Source organism: Crocuta crocuta, unplaced genomic scaffold (genome assembly GCF_008692635.1).
Source record: "Crocuta crocuta isolate KB4526 unplaced genomic scaffold, BGI_CrCroc_1.0 scaffold25, whole genome shotgun sequence".
Taxonomy (NCBI): Eukaryota; Metazoa; Chordata; class Mammalia; order Carnivora; family Hyaenidae; genus Crocuta; species Crocuta crocuta.
In genome coordinates, this window is record NW_027532015.1 from 287,636 (window position 1) to 305,515 (window position 17,880).

General features: G+C 38.9%; 1 non-coding gene across 1 annotated transcript; it reads left to right on the forward strand.

Annotated features, from left to right (window-relative positions):
* Positions 1-771: 771 nt before the first annotated feature.
* Positions 772-856, forward strand: TRNAR-UCG (transfer RNA arginine (anticodon UCG)). Its single transcript has one exon. It is a non-coding gene; the product is annotated as a tRNA-Arg (tRNA).
* Positions 857-17,880: the final 17,024 nt, after the last annotated feature.

Below are 17,880 nucleotides of genomic sequence, written 5' to 3' on the forward strand. Positions count from 1 at the left end.
CTGTTGTCATGTAGACAGCTGGTCTACACAACAGGCATTATATTTGTCCCTTGATTTATTCTTCTTTGTCTAGTCCAGGTAAATAATAGTAAATCTTCTGCTTATTTCACCAAACGATGACGAAGTTCCAATATGAAAATACATATGGAAATACTTGAAACATTAACAATCTCTCTGCAAATGTAAAGTAGTAATATTTTGCAAAACACTGTAATAGTGGAAATGACAACAGAAGCTTAAAAGGTACGATGCAAAGGATGGTAAATGTGGGCTCACTGTATTCAAGAAGGGTTGTGAGCTTTGTTGGTCCTGGAAGCCATGGAGAGCTATCATGACTGAGATATAAACGAGGATGCAAATGCACTTAGTTCAGTTGTCTTTCTCATAACCAGAATACTCATGTTCATCATCAACTTGCAATAAAAGTGGAATTAATGATCAGAATTCTACTTTTTAAAAATTTTTTAATGTTTGTTTATTTTTGAGAGAAAGACAGAACCCAAGTGGGGGAGGGACAGAGAGAGAGCAAGACACAGAATCCAAAGCAGGCTCCAGGCTCTGAGCTGTCAGCACAACTCATGGGCTGCGAGACCATGACGTGAGCCGAAGTCCGACGCTTAACCAACTGAACCACCCAGGCGCCCCAGAATTCTACTTTTAAATACAACTCAAAACAAATAGATTTAGATGTTTAACTAAGTTAGGTGGTTGAGGGACAAGGATCAGGGTTTATTTTACCCAGGATTTAAAAAAACAAACAAACATGGGGGTGCCTGGGTGGCTCAGTTGGTTAAGTGTCTGACTTCGGCTCAGGTCATGATCTCATTGTTCGTGGGTTCGAGCCCCACCTCGGGCTCTGTGCTGACTGCCAGCTCAGAGCCTGGAGCCTGTTTCAGATTCTGTGTCTCCCTCTCTCTCTGACCCTCCCCTGCTCATGCTGTCTCTCTCTCTCTCTCTCTCTCTCAAAAATAAATAAAAAGCATTAAAAAAACACAAAAAAACCCCATGTATATGATTCTTTTGTAATCTCTTATCCAACTGATTAGGCTTCCTTCTGACTTAGACACTCCTAATGTATATTGATAAATTATTTTTCTTAGTACTTAAAAAAAATGTCCTAAAGAATAACTATTCCTTAACATTACATTTTCTTTACATTGTTTCTTTATATAATATCTTTAAATAGTTGGATACATTTCATATGTAATATACCAAACATATATGTAAGATTTTATGATTATATATATTATAAAAATAAAGTGAAGAGTCTTGGAAACAACATACAGATTAAAAAATAAACATTGCATGTACCCTAGAAAATCTATACCTCCTTCTTTACTGGATTTCTCTGTCTCTTACAAAACCACTATCCTGACAATACAATGATTATTTCTTGACCTTTTTATTTTTCAGTTTTACCAAATCTTTGTTTACTGTTATAGAGTATATTTTAGCTTTTGGATTTCTTATAAATAGAATCATACCATACATAGCCTTCTTTCCCTCACTATGAGGCTTATGAAATTTTCAATGACAATATGTATGGCTATAATTCATTTATTTTCATTTTTCTACAACATTCATATGTATGAATAGGCCATAACCTTGTGTACATTCTATTATTGATGGAGATTTTGTTGTCCTCAGTTATTTGAAAAATGCTGCTGTGGGCATTATTCATGAGTCTCCTGATACCAATGTGCAAAAGTTCCTAAGCTTTCTTCTTAGCCCTTGCATTCTAGGTCATAACATACCTGCTTCCTTGACTTTATTAGATACTGTCAGGCAATTTCCCAAAGTGTACCAATTTCCATTCCCACCAGCAGTGTGTGAGAATCCCGTTTGTTACATAGCTTGACTAGCTGTGCATGTGATTTATTCATGCAATCCCCATAATTACACTTGCTTCTTCTCATGAAATGATGTTTCCAATGCTGGTTCTCATACACCCCAATGCTTCTACTGACTCTCTCTTCTGAATCAAAAGCTACTCTATCTCCCAGGGTAGCTCTTTCAGACGTGGACCCCCGCCTATAATTTGCTGAAAAACAAGTACTAGTTTATCCAGTGAGGGAGCATGTGACAGCAGGGTTTCTTGACTTCATCACTACTAACATTTTGAACAGGAAAATTTTTTATTGAAGGGGTATGTCCTGTGCGCTTTGGAATGTTTAGGAGCATCTTTAGCCTCTACCTACTATATGCTAGTAGAATGTCCCTCTCTCAGTTGTGAAAACAAAAAATGTATCTTGATAATTCCAAATGCCCATCTGGGGGAAAAATAGCCTCCCACTTGGAAACCAGAGTGTATCACCCATATCATCACTGGAGAATTTAGGATAAAATAGTTGTAGCTAAGTCAGTGAACTGAGGGACATCATAGCTTCTAACACAAATGGGCAAACTTCTTGCTGGGTGCAAACTTCAGGTTCTGAAAAAAGCTGTGCACTTAGAAATAACATGTTCAAGACAACTGAAAGGAGGAGTGCTTGTGTGGCTTAGTCAGTTAAGCACCCAGCTCTTGCTTTCCGCTCAGGTCATGATCTCACGGTTCTTGGGATTGATCCCCACATTAGGCTCTGTGCTATCAGCACAGAGCCTGCTTGGGATTCTCTCTCTCCCTCTCTCTCTGTCTGTCTCTTTCTTAAGACAAATAAATAAACTTAAAAAAAAAAGACAACTGAAAAGAGAGGAGTGAGGTCAGGAAACATTAGTTTGCATTATTGTTTTTGTTAGTTTGGTTTCTTTAAGGAAGTACAATACTTTACCTATTAGTAATATCTATTGGGAAAATGAAACAGCCAGTTAAAGATGGTAGACCCCAAGTTCCCCCTAACAAAGCAGTTGCACAGAAAAACAAAGGTGTGCTTGAGACAGACTTGCACTTCTGGGAACGTGGAGCAAACACACTTTCTTCCATTCCTCTGTTAAGTACAACTGAAAATCCTGCATATTATATGTAAAACAAGAACACTCTCTGAACGATGGAGAAAAAACAGGCCAGAGATCTCAAGACTCAAAACATGACATACTTGTGAGTTCTGTGAAGGGTTTTTAATATCCAGAACTAATGAAACCAATATCCTAGAAAGACTGATGACAGACGTAAAGGAAAAAGTTCCAACAAACCAGGAAAAAGATAGCCTACAGAGGCAGAAAACTAGGCAAAATCCACTCCACTTCAGCCAAGAGATCCGGAAAACTCTCTGTGTCCCCAACTCATGTAGCAAAACCCAGGAAGAGACCCAGACTTCCATCCTTATGAAGTTGTAAGGCAACCTCAACGCTCCTGCCAGGGCTGTGTCAGTCAAAGAAGACCAACAGCGAGCCAGGGCCATCCACCCCACTGACTGGTTACGAGGCGCTCTCCATGGTATCACTACAGAGCAAGTGGCAAGCTCAGACTTCTGCTCCCTCCCTAGGTAATGAGGCTCCCCGGAGTTGGGGTGTTGTCAGAGGAAGCCCAGAGTCAGAACCACTACCACTGCCAGTGGTAACTGGGCTACCTTACCACGGTGTAAGGGGGGATCCCGTGGTAGGAACACTCACATTGGCCAGCAGGAACAAGGGGCATACAGTTAGGGAATTTGGACTTCTACCTCAAACTGTCTCCTGACAAAGCAGTGTCAGAAAAAGACAGTTAAAATGGAAGTTTAAATAAGACCCAGAGTCTCATGATGTAATACAAACGTGTCCAGATTTCAATTTTAAAACCCATCCTACCAAGAACCAGAAAGATCTCAAACAATGAAAAAGGACAACCAGTAGACACTAACACTGAGATGACAGAGGTGTTAAAATTATCTTACAAGGACTTTTTTTTTTTAATTTCTAGGAGAGAGAGAGAGACAGCGTGAGCAGGGGAGGGTCAGAGAGAGATGGAGACACAGACTCTGAAATAGGCTCCAGGCTCTGAGCTGGCAGTCAGCACAGAGCCCGACGCGGGGCTCAAACCCACGAACCGCGAGATCATGACCTAAGCGAAAGTCGGATGCTTAACCGACTAAGCCACCCAGATGCCTCTCTTACAAGGACTTTAAAGCCACCTGATAAAGACACATCAATAAGCGATTGCAGGGGGGCGCCGAGGTGGCTTAGTCTGTTAAGCATCCAACTTCAGCTCAGGTCATGATCCCACGTCGGGCTCTGTGCTGACAGCTCAGAGCCTGGAGCCTGCTTCCGATTCTGTGTCTCCCTCTCTCCCAGCCCCTCCCCTACTTGCACTCTGTCTCTCTCTCCCTCTCTCTCAAAAATAAATAAACATTAAGAAAACAATTAAAAAAAATTTTTTTTAAAGAAATAAATTTACTTCTAGGTGTTCACCTCTTAAGGCTGTTACATGAATCAATATCCCTGAGGACTTCTCCAGTACTGTTATCATGTGATTTTCATTGTCATAAGATCATGTGACTGCTGAGTTCTAGAGGAGCTCAGAGAACAGAGAGCCAAGCTCTGCAAGGCCGGGGCACAGCCCATCAACATCAGTGATTGGTGGTAATCAATGATACACTTTCAACGACAGTGCATCACATAGTGTCAGAGGCAACAAAAATTCCTGATACTGCTCATGACTATATAGAGAGGTTTTTGCATAATTTAAAACAGAAATACTCTGCTAAGTGTTTCCTTACTAATAAATACATCTGTAAAAGTTTTTCAAAGCAATTATGGAATTATGACTCACTTTATGATTGTTTTCTATCACACATGTTTCATCCCTAGCTCAGAAATGAGTCCTCCCTCTTTGTAACTCAAGATGCAGTTTAAAATAAAGCTTTTCTTGAAAACTTTAATATTTGTCCTAATATGCAATCCCAAAATTCACTGTTTTATCACTTTGAAAGAAAAAAAAATCAGAAAAAATGAGAAAAATAGTTCTTATATTTCGGGAGGGGGGAGTTAAAAATGAGTTTCCCCACCCACCACCCCCATAATGATCCCTGAATGGTTTCTTCCCTGTCACTTTCCTAATGTTTATGGCCAATGATTAACTTAAACAGATACAGCCAGTTATTTCTTTCCTTCCAACACAGGCACCCAAACACAAATTTTTGCCATCCAGAATCAAAGAGACAAAAGGGAACAAACTACATTCTTGATTGAGCTCACTTGTGAAGTGCCCCCTGTCATGAACAAAAAGAAAACGGCAAATACCTCATATTTCAACGTTACCTAGGATCAGAATGTACCCTGTAGTGTCAATCTCTCAGGATAGGAAGACGCGCAGGGCAGGCTGTGAACACCACACTACCTCCTTTGGCAGACAGAGCTCGAACTACAGTGTTTTAGCGCCGTCTGGTGTTGGTGCCTAGAAGTGCACTTGATATCATTTACACTGTGTTTATAACCTACAGCCGAGGCTGATGGGTTTCATATCTGCAAGAAACCTTCCATTGTAATTGGCAAAGACACCTCAATGGAAAGGCATATCTATTAATTGTTGAAAGAAAACAAAATCTCAACAATAGCCTTTTAAATTCTGTATCCTTCTATTTCTATTAGATGTCCTTATCATTTCTCTCAGGAAAAGATTTTGAACAAAGGCAGGATATAGCATTCTCTCTCTACAACTATACTAAGTAAATTTAGAGAATGCCCCCAATTTCTTTCAGTGTTTTTATACTTTTCAGATTTTTTTCAAGAAAATATGGTTCATATTTTCCTGAAAGGGGGCAGAACGGCTTCACTCATTTTTTAAATTATTTTTCAGTGAAGTAGCTCCTCATTTGAGAGAAAAGAAAAAGGACTCTCCAAAGATCAGCTTTGAAAATAAAATACGAAAATATAAATAACCTGAAAGTAGTTTGACTTGCCTTTCACAGAACGCTAATGAACATTTATATGCTATGACAAGAAAGATTAGGAGAGCTGACCAAAATCAGGTTAACCCTGGAACTACGCAGGCTGAACTTACATGAAAGAGGAAAGTAAACAGTGAGGGTCCATTTAGCAAATGAGTTTTTCCAGTGCGTTAAGAGGTAGCCTTATAAAACCCCCGAAAGAGAGTCATTTGTCCACCTTGCTTGTGTATAATTAGGACCATTCATGCCCATGTAAACATTAAAGTCCTCCACACAGAGAGAGGTACAGGATACAAGCAACACATTTCTCCTGAAATGTGAAAAATACTTTGAAACATTTAAAAGCCTTCATAATCTAAAAATTTTCCAAGCCAACATGCTGCAGAAAGAAAATAATTAAAGGCAGCAGCTTTATCTAGAATCCAGTTGTTCACAAATTTCAGAAGCATGAAAAATTTTCTATCTCTAAGCATTTTATCTTATTTCACAAATATAATTTGTCTTTACCGGGTAAAGCAGGCATAATCATAATAATAGAGCCACCATCGTGCTAGGGAAGCATGATGACTTCTTAGCTTTCTGTAATGAACAGCTGGAATTTAAATTGAGCTTCTTTCTAATTCAAAGGTTATAAGGCAAAGCTTCTTGGATTGGAACCTAAGATTTCACATGAAGTAAAACTCAAAGAAATTACCAAGTTCTTATTTAAAATTATGTACAGCATAGTTACCTTTAAGATGCAACCAGTTTCTTAAAGTAATTAAGTCTTACATTAGGTTCAGTTCAAGATGGCTTCAGATTAAATGGGAATGCTGGTACCTAATCATGGCCGAAGGGATTATGGCCCTTGGGTCCATGTGTAGGACATTGTCCTGTACTCTGGGTCCCTGCCTACCCTTTAATACCATATCCTTTCCTTCTTGGTCGTTGACATCCTGCTGGCATCCACTCATGAATACATCTACTGGTCTACTCTTTCAGTAAGCTCAGAGTCTAGTGGCCCCTTCCTGACTCAGACCACGGTTTTGGCCATGTCACCTCTTTGGTTCCTGTCCAAACAGTGCACCTATAATACCTCTACAAGATCCAAAGTCAATGTCTTCTACTCCACTGGAAATTTCTCAACCCCTCCTAGGCCACATGGGAGCTTATAAAGAATGGGCATGGAAGACCTCTTGTCTGAAAAACCATCTCCACTCTTCAACTACAGGGGCTGTCCTATTGCACACAGTCGAGTGATCTCTCCCCACATTCCCAAATGTGACTCTAAGTTCATCCCCTTAATATCAACTATCTGGCCTCCCTCTACCTCTACAGTTCCATTTTTACATTGAAAGATTTCTACATCTTCTTTCTGAATGATGTAACTTTCCTTACACCATAATCTATTCCTACTCCAGGGTTGTTCATACATATGCGTGTGTGTGCGGGCGTGTGCACACACACACACACATACACACACACATCACACATTTTTTTCATTAGGGCTAAAAATAGTAGGAAGTACACAAGGAGAAGAATCAGATCACCAAGAACAGACAAGGATCCAAACTTATTTCTAAAGTTGTCTCAATTTAAGTAGAAGTATTTTCTTGGCACTCCTACTTAAGCAGGTGTTAGATGGTGTTCTACACATTGAGGGAATTGTAAGGAAGATTAAGTTATCTGTTTCACCTGATTTATTTCAACATTTCCCTTCTTCTTATACATGTATTTGAAATCTCACCTAGGAATATACCTGGGAGTGCTAATGCAAGGCTATTCAAGCAAATACTCTCTAAATATTAGTCAACCTTGAATTTGAGTTAGCAGAATCTAATTTATATTAATTAAAATTGTCTCTTTCTTTATGTTCAAAAAGGATTTATTAGACTTACTATATTTTCTGAGTGTACACTGCATTTTTTCTTATTTGGAATTAAGTTTTAATTACAAATTCTTCTATTTCATTCATCCCAGGGTAACATTAGTCACTCACACTTCTTAAGTGTCAGGTTATCTCACTTGGACATGTTACAAATCTTTTGCTTTTTGTTATATCAATTTTGTAAGTAAGACCATGTCTTGGAAGTATATTTAAAGATATATATAGATGATAAAATATGCTACTCATGCCCATACTCCAGTACTACCCCATGTGTTATTTCCATTTAGAAGGAAACTGTTGATAACAACAACAAAAAAATTACCAGACTTCAAGAGGCTTCTAGGTAGCTGGTCTCATGGTTAAACATAAGGTCTGCAGTTGTTTCTTACACTGTTCACCTCTATGCTCCAACAATATTGAGCAATTGCGACAGAGGCTAAGAGAAACAGAGCTTGCTCTGCCATTTATGCACAAAGTATAGTCTACTTTGATTGCAGTAAGATGGCTTTATATTTCACCAGTTAAACAAGGCCACAGGTGGAAGCCTGGCTTACCTGGTATGATAATTTAGTGTATTGCTGTATGATTTAGTGTTCTTTATAGACAGGACCAGCAGCCTTTATTTTTTTTTTTTTAACATTTATTCAATTTTGAGAGACAGAGAGGGACAGCATGAGTTGGGGAGGAGCAGAGAAAGAGGGAGATACAGGATATGAAGTAGGCTCCAGGCTCTGAGCTATCAACATGGAGCCCAATGTGGGGCTCGAACCCACAAACTGCAAGATCATGACCTGAGCTGAAGTCAGAGGCTTAACCAACTGAGCCACCCAGGTGTCCTTAGTAAGGACCAGCAGCCTTTAATCTATCTCTGCCAAGATGACTTGGTTGCTTGTCTCCTACTTAGTTCTTCTAACTCACATCCAATTTCCCTCCCATTCATACTCCAAACAATTTCCAGACTGATATTTCTAAAATAAAAATCTGATCACAGTAGTCAGATTGCTAGAGTCTTCAAGATGGAGTTAAGAGATCTCACAGTGGTTCAGAAGACTCTTCATCCTCTACCTCCTCATTTTCAGACACCTTGGGTTTGGTCATCCTTCTGAATTCATCTACATCCTTGCTTCTTTTTTCAAAAAATGTCTTTTGGGGCGCCTGGGTGGCTTAGTCGGTTAAGCGTCCGACTGTCGCTTAGGTCATGATCTCGCGGTTCGTGGGTTCGAGCCCCGCGTCGGGCTCTGTGCTGACTGCCAGCTCGGAGCCTGGAGCCTGTTTCGGAGTCTGTGTCTCCCTCTCTCTCTCTGACCCTCCCCTGCTCACGCTGTCTCTCTCTCTCTCTCCTAGAAATAAATAAAAATATTTAAAAAAAATATCTTTTAATGTTTATTTTCCAGAGAGAGAGAGTGTGTGTGTACAATCAGGTAAGAGGCAGAGAGAGAAGGAGACACAGAATCTGAAGCAGGCTCCAGGCTCTGAGCTGTCAGCATAGAGCCTGACACCGGGCTCAAACTCACAAACTACAAGATCATGACCTGAGCTGAAGTCGGATGCTTAACTGACTGAGCCACCCACACGCCCCTCTACATCCTTGCTTCTTGAGGTCCATGAAATAACACCATCTATTGAATCACCCAGATGTACTGAACTAGAATTTCCATTTTAACAAATTCCTTCAATAATTTTGGGGTACATTAAAGTTTGAAGAGCACTGGTCTACATGTTAGCCCCTCAGTCAGACGTAAAATTATTTCCAAACACACTTTTCAAATTTATGAGCAAATCTTCATATATCTTAGTTTTAAATTAAAATTCAGATGGATTTTGGTTAGCGGAAAGATCAAAATAGTTTGTGAGAGAAATTGCCATTGGAAAGTAGCCAGCTTAACTTACACAGGGTACATTATTTTCTGGTAGAACAAATACCAAATACTGGGGAAAAAATGTGTAACAAGCAAACTTTTACTTTTCATCTTATAAGTGGTTGCTCTTCCTGGTGGATAAATTGGCAGAAAAGCCTCCTAAAGGAAGTAGCAGTGAATCCACCTCCTCCCTCCTGAGGGTCAGGTGCAATCAGAGACTCTCTGACAGATGGACATGGTGAGCAAGCCCACTGAGGCACCATAATGGCCCACAGTCAACACTGTCATTTCTGGTTACCCCGCATCAAGGCCTAACAAACATACTGGCAACGTGTTTACCTCCCCATCTTTATAGATAGCGTTGGTCAGAGGCTGCCTCCTCCTTCCTGTCCAAATAAACTCTGGCTTGGAGTGTGAGTTAACCAAATTGGTGCTTCCTCCTGGACTTTGAAACTTGAGTAAGTACCTGAGGGCAAAGGAATATAGTTGTGGTCACTCGTTACAGTAGCGAAAATCGGTGATGGTGACGGTGCTACAGAGAGATGGTCTCTGCTCAGAGGACTGTTTCCGGCTTGCTCACTGCTTCCCCGCCCACTCCCATGCCTGGCAGGCCAGCCTCTGGCCAGTTCCCTTCCGATGCACTCTCTCTTGATTTGAATTAGCCAAAAATTGGGGTGAGGGTCACAACCAACAAAATTGATAATAAACTCACCATGCAGTAAGTGATCATCAGGACTGGAGATCTCAACCCAGGATTGAGTCTACATGCTCATGGGTAGGTTGTTTCTAGCCTCTGTGCGTGTGGCTAAGCCTGTAACTGTCAGCAACTCTGACAAAAAGGAACAGCATTTCAGTGACAAAGCGTGAAAGTCCTAGGGACCAGGCTGGGGTAATGGCTTAAGCATTTTTTTAAAGATGTTACTCTATGTAAATAAATAAACTTTAATAAAAATAAAGAAAAATGTATCATGCATAAAAAATAGCTTAACTGGAAAGCTAACAGGCAGAACTGGTTCAAAAGACATTTTATTTTTTTTAATATTTTTAATTTTTTAAAAATTTTATTTCAGAGAGAAAGAGGGCACAAGTAGGCAAGCAGGACAGAGAGAGAGATAGAGGGAGTTCCAAGTAATGCAGAGCCCAACATGGGGGCTCAATCCCATGACTCTGGCATCATGATCTGAGCCAAAATCAAGAGTCAGACTCTCGGGGCTCCTGGGTGGCTCAGTTGGTTAAGCATCTGACTTTGGCTCAGGTCATTATCTCACAGTTTGTGGGTTCGAGCCCCACATCAGGTTCTGTGCTAGCAGCTCAGAGCCTGAAGCCTGATTCAGATTCTGTGTCTCCTTCTCTCTCTGTTGCTCTCCCACTCATGCTCTGTCTCTCTGTCTCAAAAATAAATAACCTATAAAAAATTAAAAAAAAAATCAAGAGTCGGACTCTCAACTGACTGAGCCACCCCAGCATCCATTCATTTTCTTTTAAATATATTTAGTCAGTACACAGTTCTTTGTAAAATTTCTATATACAATATTTCTTTCTTATAATACAAGATTTATGCCATTTCCCATAAAAAATAAAACAAAGCCTCTTAGAAAGATCTGCAAATATATTTTGCCTAATTTAATGGTACATGTACTGATGCAGCAAAGTACATATAAATCTATAGCTTTTCTTTGTCCATAAAATATCCCAAAACATTAGCAAGACATTTGTCATAAAACCAAGCTTCACTAAAGCAACATACTTTAGAAAGACATTTAATATATCTATTCCCCAAAACCTTTCTCTGTCAAAGAAATCTGCCTGAATCTGCACCCATGCTATCTATGGTTCTAAGGATTTTTTTGTTTGGGAGCCTGATTTGTCCATCAGAGTAATTAAATTGCTCTTCAATTAAGGGGTGATAGGAAAAGGCTCGGAGGAGGTGCTGACACTCCTCTACTATGAGCAAGACTGTATTAGTTCCAAATGTGAATAAAAAAGCATTCATACCTGCTAGAATGATTTCATTTGTGCCCCCTTCCAAAAAACTACCTGAGTAAGAAGATGATTTATTATTATAATTATTATCTTAATATTTTTCTAGTTTTTTGCATTGAAATAGTTTTTGACACTTATGTTTTTAAGTTTAAAACAAATTTGTACATTCCAGATTAATTTGTTTTAGTTCATGATACATTTTGAGTGAAACATACAGAATAATAACCTAGATATCTCAAGAAAACAAATTGGTGAGCTTGATAAGAATCAAGCTCAAGTATATGTGCTTAACCAGTTACATTTTGGCATTCATCGAATCATTAAACACGTAAATATGCCTGGACAAGTCCAGCACTTTAAAGTAACTAGGATGAATATTAATTTTTACTTGCATTTCTGTTAATATCTTAATTCCATAAATTTCTTTTTTTTAATTTGGTTTGAGAAAATACTCAAGTTATCTAATATTTAATGAGTGCTTGCTATGTGCTGTGTTCAAGCAATTAGGTACAGATTTTAATGATTCAATACTTCTATTCATCACCCCGTGCTCATCACAAGAAGTGCCCACCTTAATCCCCATTACCCATTTAGTCCGTTACCTCGCCCACCTCCCTTCTCATAATCAGTTTGTTCTCTATAGTTAAGAATCTGTTTCTTGACTTGCCTCTCTTCCTTCCCCACTATGTTCACTGGTTTCGTTTCTTAAATTTCACATATGAGTGAAATCATCTAGCATTTGTCTTTCTCTGACTGACTTATTTCACTTAGCAAAATACTCTCTAGCTCTATCCATGTCATCGTCATTGTAAATGACAAGATTTCATTCCTTTTTCCATAAATTTCTATTACTAAAATCAACACTAAGAGAATGAAAATCAAGTGTTCATATATTATTCTGCTACCTACTTGGCTTTGGAATCTCAAAAAACAGATGAAATCTCCTTCATTTAGATTTTTTCTTTCAATTTATAATGATTTACATATTAATGGCACTGAAAATTATTTATATTAGTATGTATCATCTGATAGTTTATAAATATAGCTTTTTATTTTTGAAATATTAAAAAAAATTTTACCTTCATTTAAAAATAATATGTTTGTCCTTCAAATGGAATTGAAACCATATGTACAAAAAATTACACTTTCCATATTGGTTATTAATACATCTATATGATGATCTCCCCTACTGGTTAGTAACTTTGATTTATTTCACATTTAGTTTAAATACAGATTCTGCTAATATCTTTCAGTAATTCTTTTCAACTAAACAATAATAGCAGACATTCAAAAACTAAGAAAATATATACCATGAACCAAAATATTTGGAGATGACTGAGATTAATTTGGCTGTATGTTAATACAGACTTCTTTAGCCATCTGCAGTTTACTTTTGTGGAAGAAGTCTGAGACAGTCGACTGGTATTATTTTTATATTAAACAATTTTGTGTTTTTCTTTCTTTCCTGCTCAAATGCCTTTCTGCTTGATTAGAGGTTCCCAAACTTCCGTGGTTCATGGCACCCTTAAATAATTTCATATGACTTCATAACCATCCCCAAATGATTTAATAAACACAATTCCTTAATAACAGAATGTGTGTGCCTGTTGATTACAGCACATCTTCCGAAACCTTGCAATCGGATCACATACCACCAACCAGCCTCGTTTCTTGTTCCACATTGATTTTTCGCATGTTATGTGCTTTGTATCAAGGCACCCACCAAAAATCCAGTTTCGCACAGATATGACATCACAAAAAGGAATGTTGTGCAACCTAAAACTGAAATTAGGAATTACCTTCAGCAAGTAATTTGAACAGCCTTTGAAAGATGTCTGGTATCCCAGTTTCCCTTAAAAATGTAAAATACCCCCCACTGTGCCCCTGTGAGCTTATGGGGGGTTCCCCAAGGCACCTTGGCACAAAGTTTGGGAACCATGGGTTTAAGGGATTCTTTCTTTAATCTTGAAATTGTATGGTATTATGATACTAAATGAAATGTTGGTCTCTTGCAATTCAATCTTTTGGCTGATGGGGAGTCTTTTTTATCAGTAAACTTTATAGTTTATATGTATTGTTTAAATATTTTTTAAATTTCTGGCTTGCAGACTACTGCCTTCTCACTGTGTCCTTACGTGGCCTTTCCTTTGTGCACACGCACTCCTTGTGTCTCCTCCTCTTATTATAGGGACACCAGTCTCATTGGACACGGCCCCACCATTATGACCTCATTCAAACTCTGGTGCCTCCTTAAGGGGCTTCCTCCAAATGGCAGTCACATTGGGGGTAGGTCTTCGGCAAAAGAATTTGAGAGAACACAATTCAGTCCGTAACAACATATATACGTAAACTCTGAGTTTATTTGTTTACACATAAATACTTGTTCACCTCACCTTTTCTCTTTTTAAATTTATATGTGCCTCTTAGCTCCTTTTCATCCATGAGTTCATCATCTGGTCCTCATTTTCTCATTTCATGTAGTTTATGTACTCCTGAATTTAGTTGATAGGGGGAATAAAGGCACCTTCTAAAGGCACAACTAAATGTTTTTGTAAAGAGTACCCTTTCTCTGCTATAATCTTCACCTTTCACTTTACAGCATCTCTCCAGCATAGCCCTTTGGATAAAGAGCACTGCTGCTCTTTATCCAGTCTATTGACTTATTTTTCAGTAAGTGCCAAACTACTCAGTGTCCATTTCTAGCATTTATTAATAAAGAGAATCAAAGCTCTAGGAGTTATCCGTGGTTCCCTTCACTGTGCATCTGGTCTCCTGCAGAGTTTTCCTGGGCCCTCCGGCTGGGGGTCTGGTTGACCTGTGCTGACTGTAATGAAAAGTTTAGCACTTGACAATCTTTTATTGAGTGTGAAATGGAAGAACTGAGAAGGGACCTGGTGGTTTCTAGTGTTTGATCGTCTGATAATGATCATTGGGGTTTATTCCTGGAGTCAGAAATAGGCTAGTTATTTTTCTTTCCAAAAACGTATGTAAGAAACCATATACCTGTCATACCACCTACATTGTATCCATGGGGACTGAGGCTTCAAAATCTATTCATCCAGCATGTTTTAAAGGAAGAAGACATAGCTGTATGTCTGTAAACTTGATTCTAGTTTCTTTGCGGGAGAAATGGTTTCTTTTGCTTTGTATATAGAAGCATCGTTTCTGCAGTTTGGGTAAATGGTGGTTATGGTTGGTTAGCTAATCAAGGAATCTGCTAGTACCTTCAAATCCATGGAGTTCAAGATTGATGAAATAAATATATTCTTGATCTAACATGAGAAAGATGAATATAAAATTGGTTTTATGTAAGGATAATAATTACTAACCTACAAATATTCCCAGACTTCTTTCTCCTTCCTCTGAAAATGGAATTCTGCCTTGTTCCCTCTGGGGCTCTATTCTCCCCACTCTCTTGTATGCAAGAGGCTTTCTTATCAGATCAGATATGTTGGCTTTTGTAAGAGAGAATTGGAGGAAGGTAAGAGGGTCTGACCCAAAGTTTGCAGAAAAATATAGGAACAGTGCATGCTGGGCATAGGAGCAGCTTCAGTATGAGTCAGGTATATGGGAAAGGAAACAAAGGGAATTCTAAGTACTACTGAGGACTGAGTGTTCTCTTTGTGCCTTATTTTGGAATTACTCTTGCTTTCCAAGACATTCTTCTTTCAGCAGCGGGGTTGAGTCACCCAGGTCAATGTTTCCAAGTGTTACATTTGATGGTGGTAATGGGAGTAAAATTGGAGTTTTGAAACCAAGGTGTTTCACCCAGCTGGATTTCAGATTTAAATCATCACCTTCGATCTGAACCACATGTGTGTTTTCAGTTAGACTCCTTAGATTCTGTAGAAAGGAAGAGAGGGAAAATCTGGACCCAGCACGAACAACAGTGGTGTTTGGACTACGACCAGAGTGTAAAAGGAATCTCGTGGAGACCACACTGGGTTTGGAATTTCAATTTGGGGGGAATGCATGGATTGGTACTTGAAGCTCCAGGCAGAAAACCAGACTTGTGTAATGTTATGCCAGTTGACTAAATTGAGAAAATGTTTTATAATTTCCTCTTGAGTACTGGCCAGGAACTGGACTCTTAAGTGGACACCAAATTCTTACAAAGATGTCAGACCTACTCAGGCTGGTACAAAGGTTTGGACTGGCTCTACACAATATGGCCTTGGGACATGACCTTGACTGGGTTGCCCAGTCTGGATGCCCTAAGACAAGCTACTTGCAACCAGAAAATTAAAACATTCTTGGGGAATAACTGGCAGAATATAAAAAGAAGGACTTTGACACCAAGTTAAATGCTATCATGGAGACAGTGAAGAGATGAGAAATCACAATTCTGTAATAGCTTATAAAGCTTTGCACTAAAAAAATTCCTCCTGGATTCAAAGCCATAAGGGTGGATGTTTGTGTTAGGGTCTTCCCCAGAAAAAGCAAATTGTGACAGGGACGGCAACTGCAGCAGAGATGCTAAACTCAAAAGTAAATGCCAGTGACCCAGAGAACAAGCAGTATTCTGGGTTAGGGAGAACCACAGCATGCTGTCTGCCAGGGTTTCGTAGTGGGGTAAGATTTGATTACACAGAGCAAAAAGAAACTTTTTTTGAGAATATAATATCGGCTTATGTAAGATCTGATTTTATTTCCTTCTCATGTAAAGAAATCAAATGTTTGGATAAAACTGGCTGCACAGTAACTTCTAGAACGGTCGCCCCAGGTTTCTTGTAGTTCAGCGCTGCAGAGGGAAAGACAGGGATGTGTGGCAATGTTAACCCTTTACTTGGCTCTCATTTACCTTAGTTAAAAAAGACTACATCTAGCTGCAAAGATAAATAAATAAATAGGAAGGAAGAAAATAATGTATTATTTGCTGGCACATTTTTACTCCATTATTGGAATGATGTCAACAAAGAAGAAGGTAAGAAAGAATATTGGGGTAAAAAAAATAAAACACACACTAGTAGTTTCTGCCTAGAGACTTTTTTAATGTTTATTCATTTATTTTGAGAGAGATAGAGAGTGAGCAGGGGGAGAAGCAAAGAGAGAGGAAGACAGAGAATCCCAAGCCGACTCCATGCAGTCGGCGCAGAGCCTGATGCAGGACTTGAACCCACGAACTGTGAGATCATGACATGAGTGGAAACTGAGAGTCAGATGCTTAACTGACTGAGCCACCCTGGTGCCCCCTAAGGGCTTTAAAAATAGTATTACAAGCCCAAAAGAATATAAGCTATGAAAACATTGGACATTAGTGTGCAATTCTGGTCTTCATTCAATAGGCGCTGAGGAGAAAAGGAAGGTGATTTTAAAGACTAAATGAGAGAAGAATCAGTTCAGAGTCCCCTCAAGTTCTGGCCCCTCCGTTGGCAAGGATCACAAAGCGTTACGTCTTCCCATGTTCAAACACAGGTTTCGCTTCATTTTGAGTTATGAAGAACGGGATCATACTAATTCCTTTGCAACTTGCTTTTTGATGCAGGAAAATTACTCTTCATTTCAAAAGATATAGATTCAGCTTCATTCTTAATGCTTCATCTATAATGACTAGAGCATAAATTTCACTACAGCTGAATATCTAGATAGTTTCGAATCTTTGCCAGGTTTTTTCCTTGTAATTATGTGTTATTACTTTTACTTTTATAGCATAGATTCTGAAAAATGTGATTGATAAGCTGCAGAAGTGTCAAGAACTGTGAAGTCTGAGATTTTTACCCTACTTCCAAGTTAACAAAAACAGTCTGCTACATTTTCATGAATGCTGACAAAGGACATAAGACTCATAGGAAAAAGAAGAGACAAAGGACACTTTATGACTTGTAGCAATAGTTAGTAGCCTTACAACCAGTATGCACACCAATGTCCCAAGTTTCAGTTCCCGTAGAGTGATGGAAAGAGGGTCAAGCCCCCACAGTGAAGCAGGTTACAATCGAAGTATCTAATCTTAAGGAACTCAAATCTCGTAACAGCCAGTAAACACATCTGCCCTTTGCTCCAGAGGAAGACACTGTCTGTATCTCCCCAGCCTCTTTTCTGTGCAAGTCATCCCTGAAAAGATAGTTTGAATGTGACACTTAAAGTACAAACAACAAAATTAAAAATAAGCGAGCGGGACTACATCAAACTCAAGAGCTTCAGCACAGCCAGAAAAAGCATCAACAAGGTGAAAAGACAATGTCTTCACAGCATGGGGACAAAATGTTTGCAAACCATCCATCTGATAAGGAGCTAACATCCAAATATATGACGAAATTATTTAACCCAATAGCAAAAATATAAATGACCCAATTTAAAAAGGGAAAAGGGTCTGAATAGACCTTTTTCCAAAGAAGATATAGAGAAGGCTCACAGGCCCATGAAAAAATTT